The following is an 11,987-nucleotide window of genomic DNA, read 5'->3' on the forward strand; positions in this document are numbered from 1 at the left end:
GCTAGACTAATTTTGGGCATTGAATATCTCCCGCCTGACTTCCTGCATTCACACCTGAACAAAAGCATAATGCTCTTCATTTTCTTCTTTTTGTCCCAGGGTCCATGAGGAAAACAAGGCAGGCTTATGGTGAATTTCCAGTCATTTCAGGTATGGGTCGGCAGGGTATCATTTAACCTGGGTTATAAGGGGAATGGAATACTTGGCCGAGGATGAAAACCACAGTCTGATTGGGCATAGTTCACATGCTCTGATGGGTTAAAGGATTTACCTGAGGCCAAATGAACATTCTAGATACTTAAGATGCTGGGAAAATGAGAAAAGCTGCTTGACAGAGAGATCAGTTTAGCACAGGAATGCTTAAAACTGAACAGCAGTGCTCTTATTTAAAAAATAAAAACTCGTGGCATTTCCCACCCTCAGCCAATGTTCGGAAAATGTGAGTTTTCCAGGTAAGGGACCTAGCACTTTAGTGTCAATGAGTGGCGGGTGTCTTTTTGAACCTTTCCAGAAATGGAGACCATTTTCCTGACTTCCTGGGTGGAGTACTAGGAGAATGACTACCTTTTCTCAAAGATTGATTATGGCGGTCAGTCAGTTACTGGGCTATGGCCACAGTGATTAATATTCTCAGGGGTTCTTGGAATTTGTAGCAGAACTTGTCCCTCTTCACTAAATGAGCCTCAGGCCCCTCTGGTTGTCCTTGTTATATGCTTTATACACAAGAAATCTTGTACATTAGGAGATGTCTTTGTGTCCAGTGCTATGGGGAAGTGAACATCTTCCTTTTCCTGGTTACTACTTCTTTCCTGGGGTCTAAGTCATTGGAAAGCACCACATGCCACTTTAGAAGCAGTTTTCCTCAGCCTTTGCTGTCTGCTGTGACCCCCTGGCCCCTTGGGTCTAGGAGGACAGCTTGGAGGCTGGCCTGGGTCACCAGGTGACCAAGTGGTGACTCTCAAATTAAACTGGGGCCTGAGAAGAGACAGAGTTTTATCACTGCAGCTAGTGCTGAGCTTGGCTTTGGGGCATCCCAGCTCATGGCCTTTCCAGAAGGTTGTCGTTGCCAGAAGTTGGATGGCCAAGATAAGTGAGCCCCATCCAGGAAGATCTGGAGTAACAGGGTAAAACAAAGCCCACCTCAGCCTGAAGTATGCAGGATGTTTTTGTGCTAGAGCTTGAATACATGGATAGGATGGTCAGTTCACAAATGAAATCCCACAGAAGTCATTGAATGTCACTGAGTCACTTATCTGAAACCAACCAAGGAAGCACTGAACAAAAGAGCATTCTACTTGCAGTGTATGATTGGGGAGAGCCTGACTTCACTAAGTGAAGGTCACTGGGCTCCACAGATGCAACAGGTAATAAATAATGTTTTTCCTTTGCCAGTTCTGGTCGAATGAGAGAGAAGCAAAGAAAGCCCCTCGTCCATCAACACGGTACTAACATGAAGAGGGGGGGCCTGCAGAAGTCCTCCTTGGAGCCCTTGGATTTGGGGAAGTTGAAATGAGTCAAAGGTCAAAGATGCCCTAGGCCTCCCCCACCCTCCCACTCCTTGGAGGCTAAGTGACTTGTTTAAGGTCTCCAGGTAACTAGGCAGAACTAGGTTTGGGACCTCTGTCATTCCACTACAGTATCCTCCCTCACACACCATGCTTTTCTTAGCTGATAGGGAGCATTTGCAAGGTGGGGAAGAGTATGGCTAATCTAGACGAAAGCATCCTTAAAAACCCTAACACAGTGGAGCCCAGCGTGGGGACAGAGCCTCTTCCAGGTTCTGGTTCCATGCCCCAGCTTCCTTCAGAATTGAGCCAGAAGAGGCCTTCAAGACCTCGATAGATGAGGAAATGAAGGGTGCTTCCTTGGGAGAGGTCACCTGGGTGGGTCTGGAATTTGGGCCAGAGGCCTTTTGCCTCTGAGTCCCGAATTCTTCCCAGCTCCAAAGAAGGCTTCAGCTGCAAACCCAGCCCGAGGGCCCTTTTGAGAGGGAGGTAAATCCTGCCTCCTGAAGCCTCTTTATGGCCGTATGCTCTCCCAGTTCTGGGATAGCCCCCAATTCCGATGAAAAGACTCTTGTCTGTTCCATTTCTTGCAGGCCCTTTGCTCTGTTTTTCTGAAATGCCCTCGGCCCATGCAGGGTTCTAGGACTGAATGAAGATCTCTGCTCAGCCCGACATGGCGAGAGCAGAAAAAGGGCAAGAGAAGAGGTGAGCACTCATAGGAGAGTGCTCAATTGGTACATTGTAGTCACTTAATAAATGCTTGACCCTGAATTTGTAGCCTGACATCTTGGCAGAGGCACTGAATTCAGTCAGAGAGCACCTGAGTTCAGCCCTTGATGGAATGCTGGTGACCTTGAACAAGTCACTCAGAGCTTCCTTCACAACTCCTGGGGAGGCTTTCCCTGACCCCCTACCCCTACCACCCAACCAAATTACTTTGCATTTACTTTGTATGTACTTTGTCTTTCACATTCCTCTGTATCTAGGTTCCTTCCCTTGCTACACTGTAAACTCCTTGGGATTGTTTGTATTGTCTTTATAAATACCAAAGAGTAACTGTTTCTTTTTTGGCCAGGAACCCTGAGGGTGGGCCTTCCCCTCCCAGTTTGATTTTTTTTTTTTTTTTGAGTTTTGATTAAAGGGACTATCCCTTGACTCACTTCTTAAAGAGGCCTACTCACTGAATGGGCATTACCTCACTCAAAGTGAGAACCTGAAAAGGCTTTACTTGGCCTGAAAGGGCCAGGGTCCTTGCATCCTAGGCCATCTCCAGTTGCCCTGATGAATATCTGGCCACAGGACCCAGATGGCTCTGGAGGAGAAAGTGAGGCTGGTGACCTTGCACAGCCCTCCCTCACTCAAATAAGAGTCAACTGCAAGTCATGTCATCATTTCCCTGACGTCATGGTTCTCTTCTAGAAGAAAGGGCAAACACAATTGTCTTTGTATCTCCAGTGCTTGACAAAAGGTGTCGAATAAACATTTGCTGATTGACTTCTTAACCTGTCTTGAGCCTTGGCCTCCTCATTTCTAAAACGAGGGGTTTCTGGGGATGCTCTTTCACGGCTCTTTGGGAGATGGGAAGGAAAATGCAATTCAGGGACTTGCTTCTAATTGTACGTTCACATTTTCAAAGACTGGTGTTAATGGCAAATATTCCATGTGGACGGAAATTCCCGGAGTTCCCCATGTATCTGAATCTTTCACAAGACACTTCTCCTAATGTTGGGCATTTTCACTGTTATCACGGCTCAGTGAAATAAAGGCACCTTTGACCATGACTGGGAGCCATAGCAAAGCTAACATTAAGGCACAGACCAAGAAGAATAGAATCAAATGTAAGCTCCCTAGAGGCAGGCTGTTGTTTCATTTTTGCCTGACGGTGGTCGTTAGGGGCTAGGGCCAGGTCCTAAACCTGTGTGGAGGGATGGGAAACTCCCTCCATCAGTGCTAGTTGACATCTCAGTAACTTAGAGTCTTAGAGAGATGCCTGGGGGAGCTAAGAGACCCAGTCCGTATTCGTTAGAGGTGGAATTTGAACCCAGGTCTTCTTGGCTTTGAGGCCAGCTCTGTCCACTAGAGTCTAGTGACTAGACCATGTCATCCCCAATCAGTAAACTCTAGTGGCTCCCTATTGCCTTCAAGATCAGTATAAAATCCTATTTGATTTTGCAAGTTCTTCACAACTTGGCACCTCTGAAGTCTTCAGTCCTCTTCTACCTTCCTCCCCCCTACCTAGTCTTGTGACCCTGAGCCTCTGGCCTCCCTGCTGTTCCAGGACACTCTTCTCCATTCTGAGAATCACCCCTGCCTGGGAGGCTCTCCCTCCTTGTCTCTCCCTTCTGACTCCCCAAGGCTTCCTTCAGATCCCAGCCAAACTCCCACCTTCTCCAAGAAACTTTTCCCTACCCTGAATACCAGTGCCCTCCTCGGAGTTTATCTAAATTTCTCCTGTCTATATTTTGTTTGTACATAGTTGCTGGCATGTTTTCTCCCCCATCAGACCAAGCTCTTTGAAGGCAAAAACCATGTTTTTCTTTCCATTATATCTCCAGTGCTTAGTGCAGTGTCTGGCGCATAGTAGGTTTTTTGGCTTATTGAATGAATGAATGAAAGAAGAATTTTAGGCAGGAAGCAGCTAAAGAGTAGTCAGGGGCCTTCAGCTGGTATGGGACTAGGATTATGCCTTCAGGACTGAGCGAACGGACTTATTCCATTCCATGGGTTATGGTAACCCCTTCATCCCCAATTGTACCATAGAGCCTCTCGACATGCCTCACAGATTGGTATCTGTTAGTGAGCGAATGAAATCCTTGGGAGACACTCAGGATTTAGCAATCCCCATAAGTGAACTTAAGGGGAAGCAGCCTAAAATCATATGGGACAGTGGCAGGCTAAGAAATAGATGAGAGGGAACTGGAGGCCCAGGGCCAGCAAATGGTTTATGGAGTGGTACCTGATTCTTTCCCAGGAATAGTCCATAACATTCATCTGGAGGCTAATGTGATTTTTCTCTCCCTCCACACTGAGCCAAATAGGTGAGATGCACACTTGTAGCCAGAACTCCAGCTGTCTGTCCTAATGGTACCTGGTTTAACAAGTCACCAGATTCTTTTGTTTGGGCCTTCCAGACAATGGTCCCTTCTTCTGCCATCTCTGGCTTACTTACAAATGGGGTGTGTTCCAAAAGTTAGCATGTTAGGTCAGCTGTTTGGAACTTGACAAACATTTTCCCATGGAAATAATGGTCTGCATGGCTCCCAAGCAAGCCAGTAAATGCCTGTGTTACCCATAACCCAAGCACAGTGGTTGTGCCCAGGGACCCCAACCATCCAATACAACAGTGTTTCTATGGGGGAAAAAGCGTATGCCATGTTCCACCTTGGATGCGAAGAACAACACATCTCTGTCCGTGTCATAGGGCTGTGGGCCCCTTCCTTTCTTGTCCCCCATGCAGAAGCTGTCCCAGCTGCAAGATGACACCTGGTTTCTGAGACATAATGGGGAGCAATGGGGGTTACGGGGAGGTCACAAAGGACAACCCCACGAGTTAAGAGAATATGGAGCTGTATGGGACGCGACCCGGTAATACCTCAGACTGTCTGGATGCACAGGGGCCTCATCCACTAAAAAGCTTTCCTTGGCCCCCCCATCTCCAGCTGAAAATGTTCTCTCCCTCATGGACTCACAAAGCCCAGGCTGGAAGGCATCTCGGGGGCCATCAAATCTAATTGACTGGCGAGGAAAATGAGGCCCAAAGAGAAAGTGACTTGGCCAAGGCGACAAGGCAATCAAAATCAGAGGCAGGATTGGAACCCAGGACATGTGATTCCAAAGCCAGGGTTTTTGTCGCTGTGTCTCATGGCCAGAAGGCAGAACCTAGCCATGTGCAAACACAGGTCCTTAAAAGAATCGAAGCAAGGATATTTCTTCCCAGGCAACTAGAACTGATTAGAAACTGGATAAACTGTTTTCCAGGAGTTGACAATGGCCCCAAAGTTCTTCCTGTTGCTGGAGGGAAGTGAGCATGCTGGGGCCAGGCTGAAAGTCTGCTTCTGTTTCCACAAACCTACGAGATGCCAGCTTTGAAAGGTTGCTGTCTACCCCAGGCCCTACGAAGTCTCAATGTGATGAACTCTTTGTAAGCAGACAACAAAGTCTGTAATGTCTAAAGAAGCCCCAAATGTGGAGTGTGAGGACTCCTAGGTTCAAATCCTGCCTTCCTCTGATTTCTTGTAGACCCTTGGGTCTGCGACTTCCCTATACAGGCCTTATTTTCCATACTTCTATTTCTTTCTTTTTTTTTTTTTAGTGTAATAAACCATTATTTATTTATTTAATATTTTTTGTTTTCAGCATTAATTTTCACAAGAGTTTGAATGACAGATTTTCTCCCCATTTCTACCCTCCCCCCCTACTCCAAGATGGCATATATTCTGATTGCCCCATTCCCCAGTCAACCCTCTCTTCTGTCACCCCACTCCTCCTGATCCCCTTTTCCCTTACTTTGTTGTAGGGAAAGATAGATTTTTATGCCCCATTACCTGTATATTTTATTTCCTAGTTGCATGCAAAAACTTTTTTTTTGAACATCTGCTTTAAAAACCAAGTTCCAAATTCTCTCCCCTCTTCCTTCCCCACCCACTGTCCCTAAGAAGGCAAGCAATTCAACATAGGCCACATGTGTATCATTATGCAAAACCCTTTCACAATACTCATGTTGTGAAAGACTAACTATATTTTTCTCCTTCCTATCGTATCCCCCTTTATTCAATTTTCTCCCTTGACCCTGTCCCTTTTCAAAAGTGTTTGCCTTTGATTACCTCCTCCCCCATCTGACCTCCCTTCTATCATCCCCCCTTTTTTTTATCTCCTTCCTCCTTTCCTGTGGGGTGAGATACCCAATTGAGTGTGTATGTTATTCCCTCCTCAGATCAGATCCCAAGAGAGCAAGATTCACTCATTCCCCCTCACCTGCCCCCTCCTCCCTCCCAACAGAACTGCTTTTTCTTGCCACTTTTATGTGAGATAATTTACCCCATTCTATCTCTCCCTTTCTCCCTCTCTCAATATATTCCTCTCTCATCACTTAATTTTATTTTATATTTTTTAGATATCATCCCTTCATATTCAACTCACCCTGTGCCCTCTGTCTCTCTCTCTCTCTCTACACACACACACACACACACACACACACACACATATATTATATATATATATATATATATATATATATGTATGTATGTATGTGTATATGTATATGTATGTATGTATGTATATTCCCTTCAGCCACCCTAATACTGAGGTCTCATGAATTATACACATCATCTTTCCATGTAGGAAAGTAAACAAAACAGTTCAACTTTAGTAAGTCCCTTATGATTTCTCTTTCTTGTTTACCTTTTCATGTTTCTCTTGACTCTTGTGTTTGAAAGTCAAATTTTCTATTCAGCAGTGGTCTTTTCACTGAGAAAGCTTGAAAGTCCTCTATTTTATTGAAAATCCATATTTTGCCTTGGAGCATGATATTCAGTTTTGCTGGGTTGGTGATTTTTGGTTTTAATCCTAGCTCCATTGACCTCTGGAATATTATATTCCAAGCCCTTCAATCCCTTAATGTAGAAGGTGCTAGATCTTGTATTATCCTGATTATGTTTCCACAATACTCAAATTGTTTCTTTCTGGCTGCTTGCAGTATTTTCTCCTTGATCTGGGAGCTCTGGAATTTGGTGACAATATTCCTAGGAGTTTTCTTTTCGGGATCTTTTTCAGGAGGCGATCTGTGGATTCCTTCAATTTTTGTTTTACCCTGTGGCTCTAGAATATCAGGGCAGTTCTCCTTGATAATTTCTTGTAAGATGATATCTAGGCTCTTTTTTTGATCATGGCTTTCAGGTAGTCCAATAATTTTTAAATTACCTCTCTTGGATCTATTTTCCAGGTCAGTGGTTTGTCCAATGAGATATTTCACATTGTCTTCCATTTTTTCATTCCTTTGGTTCTGTTTGATAATATCTTGATTTCTCATAAAGTCACTAGCTTCCACTTGCTCCAATCTAATTTTTAAGGTGGTATTTTCTTCAGTGGTCTTTTGGACCTCCTTTTCCATTTGGCTAATTCTACCTTTCAAGGCATTCTTCTCCTCATTGGCTTTTTGGAACTCTTTTGCCATTTGAGTTAGTCTATTTTTTAAGGTATTGTTTTCTTCAGTATTTTTTGGGTCTCCTTTAGCAAGTCATTGACTTGTTTTTCATGGTTTTCTTGCATCACTTTCATTTCTCATCCCAATTTTTCCTCCACTTCTCTAACTTGCTTTTCCAAATCCTTTTTGAGCTCTTCCATGGCCTGAGACCAGTTCATGTTTTTCTTGGAGGCTTTGATGTAGACTCTTTGACTTTGTTGACTTCTTCTTGCTCTATGTTTTGGTCTTCTCTGTCACCAAAGAAAGATTCCAAAGTCTGAGTCTGAATCTGAGACCATTTTTGCTGCCTGGCCATGTTCCCAGCCAACTACTTGACCCTTGAGTTTTTCGTCGGGGTATGACTGCTTGTAGAGTAGAGAGTACTTTGTCCCAAGCTTGAGGGGTTGCACTGTTGTTTTCAGAGCTATTTCTACACAGCAAGCTCTGCCACACCAGTGTTCCTCCTCCCCCAAGAAGTGCCAACCCAGATCGCAACTCAGATCTTAAGCAGGCTCTGCACTCCTGCTCTGATCTGCCGCTTAATTCCTCCCACCAGGTGGGCCTGGGGCCGGAAGCAAATGGAGCTGTAGTTCTGTCCTCAGAGCTGCACCACCTCCACTGCCCCGGAGGCAGTGGCTCAACCAGGAACTTTCACTCTGTCCCCAAATCTTTTCCCACTAACCTTCTCTGTTGTCTTTGGTGCTTGTGGGTTGAGAAGTCTGGTAACTGCCATAGCTCACTGATTCAGAGTGCTAGGGCCTGTTCCGCCTGTTCCTGGTCTGATTGGTCCGGGTGCAGCCCACACTGGGCTCTGCTCCACTCCGCTCCTAGCTCTGTGGGATAGACCTTACCCAGCGACCATCTAGGCTGTCCTGGACTGGAGCCCTGCTTCTCTTTGCTATTCCACGGATTCTGCAGCTCTAGAATTTGTTCAGAGCCATTTTTATAGGTTTTTGGAGGGACCTTGGGGGGAGCTCATGCAAGTCCCTGCTTTCCAGCCATCATCTTGGCTCTGCCTCCTATTTTCCACACGCCTAACGAGAGATTTGTTTTAGATGACCCCTTCTGGGTCAAGCATTCCATGATCCTTGGAAGTTTTGCCTAATATCGGAGTTCTAAGTCCCTTAGGTTTAAAGCTGGAAAGTCAAATAGCCAATGCACTCATTCCACAAATGGGGAAACTGAGGCCCAGTGGAGTAAAGCAACTTTCTCCTTCTCTAAGTCTTGTTGGCTCCTCTCCTTGATCTTATCACGCTGTACCTTGTATTAAGTTTGCTTGTGTACATGGCACATCTCTCCCCAACTTCTTGCCCTTTTGAATCCTCCAGTGCCTTGCACATGAGGCAGATGATTACTGTTTGTTGACTTTGGGCCCCATACCCTGGTGCTCCCCCTGGTGCTGGGTCAGTCATGGCCTTCTACCTCCCCTTTCTGCTGCTCCCTTCAGCCCTGGATCTCTGGGCAACCAACCAGATCATATGGTCTGGAGCTTATGATTTCAAACAGATCCTTAGCCTCTTTCAGAGATTTTATAACTGCCCATATGGGGCAGTAGACCAGGGGATAAAGAGGCCCTTTGCTATGCCCTCTTGTTCATTTTTTTTTTTTACAGAATGTCTCTCTTTCTCTCTCTCTCTCTTTCTCTCTCTCTCTCTCTCTCTCTCTCTCCCTGACACACACACACACACACACACACACACACACACACACACACACAATCACACACACCTCCAGATGTGTGGAGCCTTTAGGTATACAAAGTATGCTTTTGTGGGTCTTTAGGTGGGACTTTAGGTACACAAGTGGCCACCCGGACTCAAGCTATCAGGGCCCTTCATCTTGTGTGAGAGAAGTTGGAATAGGGCAGAGGCTCTCTTTCATCCTTCCTCCTTCCCCTTCCCATGGCCAGCCTTGCTGGAAGAAGGGGTAGTATTAGGCAATGGGATACCAGGCAAAGGAGGAAAACTCAGTGCCCATGTTCAATAAACCACCTGGTGAGGGCAGCTGTTCTGACATCTGCAGAATGGCATCATCTCCACATACATACTCCATTGTGCCATGCCCTAGGGCTTGCCAACAAATTATGCTTTGCCCCCATCCGTACCCCTATACCAGTTGTCATTTTTTCTATTACCTCCTCAAGCCAGGGCTATCCCCTACAAGGGTAACATTGGGAGAGTCAGAGATATGGTATGGTATACACCCTGCCTAAGTCATTTCCCTGGAATCTCCTTCACTCTGACCCAACAGTGTAACAATGCACACAAGTGACCTGAGAATTAGGCAGAGGAAATGGGGTTTGGTCCAGATGTGTGATTTTCTCCGTATAGGGAACTCCAAATTTGAAAAGTGTCTCCACTAATGAAAACCGGCACCTGTACCTTATCATCTTAGAGGGTTACCTAAGACACTGAGAGGTTAAAGGATTTGCCCACAGTCATCGTCATCATGTGGACTTGAGAAACATCTTGGTACAGCGGAAAGTAATGGCATTGGAGACAAGGCATTTTGACTTTCTGAAACTCAGTTCCTCATCTATAAAAGAGAGTGGTTGGACCAGATGACTCTCTGGTTCCTTCCAGCTCTTGGTCTGTGATCCATGATCTATGTAACCTATCAAAGGGAGCAGACCCAAGTAATGCCAAAAGCTCCCTTCAAACTGCCTGTTGCCCAGCAGGTTTGGGATAGGTACTTGTCCAAATGAAAAGTGAATGCTTCTAGCCAAGTGCTAGTCCCCTGACCTTGAACCTGTTTGGACCTAACAGGTTCTCCCCGCTCCTAACAATGACTGGTTTTCAAATCCTGCCTTGTGGCTTTCAAATGGCTTGGCATCCAGTTTTCCCAGACTATCCTAGGAAATCTGAATTGGGTGATCCAGGCATTCTCATTCTGCCTGTAAACATCTACAGGGCAGGAAACTGAGGCTTGCCCCATGCAGCTCATCAGCAGTCAAGCCAAGGCCCCACTCTGTGCCTTCACCTCCAAGCCAGACGGCGCTGGCTCCATTGTTTAATGCAATTAGGACAGCTCGAAACCTGTTACCTTCAATTAAGGCTCCGGCACTTTCTAGTCTTTTGTTACAATGCAGGCACCAAATGAAATCCTGGCCAATCGACAGGCTGGATGACAGGCACCAAGATCCAAAAAGGGCTTGACAGGTGAGAACATTGGATTGACTTTAATAAGATGAAACCAGATAGGACTAGATGGAAATCTCATCTTACCCTTGGATTTGAAAAATCGACCTCACAATACAGACAAAGACGCACCTCTTGCCTGAGGGCGGCTCATGTGAAAAAGGTCAGGGGGTGGGGGTGGGTGAGGGGGGTGATGGGAGAGAGGCAGCAAACTGGAGCAGGTGGACAGCTTATCTTAGGATCAGAAAAACTTGGCTTCAAGTTCCCTGCTCACACATAGTGACTAGGAGACCCTGGGCAAGTCACTTAACCTTTTCATGCCCCAAGCAACTCTCTAAAATGACAGGTTGCCAGTTGTCAGTGAGAAAATCAAGACCAAAGACTGAAAAAAAAGTGGCCTAAGCTTTTAGTGAAACATAAGCCAGTATATGAATCAACCCTGTGAATGTGGGACATATTTGTCCCTATGATTGGGCAATCAGAAAAGCCAATGGGATCTTTGGTTACATTAAGAGAAAGAGAGTGTCCAGAAATGGAGGGTATAGACCCTGCCCCATGTCCTACTCTGGTTTGTGATCTGGTACAACATCTGGTATTCAGGTCTGGGCACACATCATTACAATAGAGAGCACCAGAGGAAATTCAGCTCAGAGGCAAAGGTCCTCAAGATGGTGCCACGTGAAAGAAATGGGAGTTTCTGCTTGGAAAAGAGAGGATTTGGGGAGAAGGTTAAGGTTGGAGACCTCTCCCTTGCTTTGTTCATTTATGGGTTAATTGATGCAAATGTGGAGGTTTGCAGACTTGTACCTAAACAGTCATTTCTAGAAGAGTTGCAAGGAGACACTTCACTGAGAAGTTAAGTGATTTATCCAGGGTCATCTGGACCCAAAGGCAGGACCTGAACCTAGATCTTCCTGACTCGAAAATTGACCTTCTATTCACTACAACACGCAGCCTCTCTAGAGGTCCTTATAGTAAAAAAGGATAATATTTAAAGCCTCTCTTTTATTAATGATGTAGTTAATTACAAAGTAAAATGTGACATTAATACAGTGTTTAATAATAACATTCAAAGCATAAGATATTGTATTCACCTTGCCAAGTCTTTTCACTCACATAAGATGGAATCTTGGAGAGTGGCATGATGTGGTTTTTGAAGACTTC

At 45.4% G+C, this 11,987-nt stretch overlaps 1 non-coding gene across 1 annotated transcript; it reads left to right on the forward strand.

The window, feature by feature from the left end:
• The first annotated feature begins 203 nt into the window (after positions 1-203).
• LOC118852487 lies at positions 204-280 on the forward strand. Its single transcript, XR_005010563.1, has one exon. It is a non-coding gene; the product is annotated as a small nucleolar RNA SNORD93 (small nucleolar RNA).
• The last annotated feature ends 11,707 nt before the right edge of the window (positions 281-11,987 follow it).

This window comes from Trichosurus vulpecula, chromosome 5, assembly GCF_011100635.1.
Source record: "Trichosurus vulpecula isolate mTriVul1 chromosome 5, mTriVul1.pri, whole genome shotgun sequence".
Classification (NCBI taxonomy): Eukaryota; Metazoa; Chordata; class Mammalia; order Diprotodontia; family Phalangeridae; genus Trichosurus; species Trichosurus vulpecula.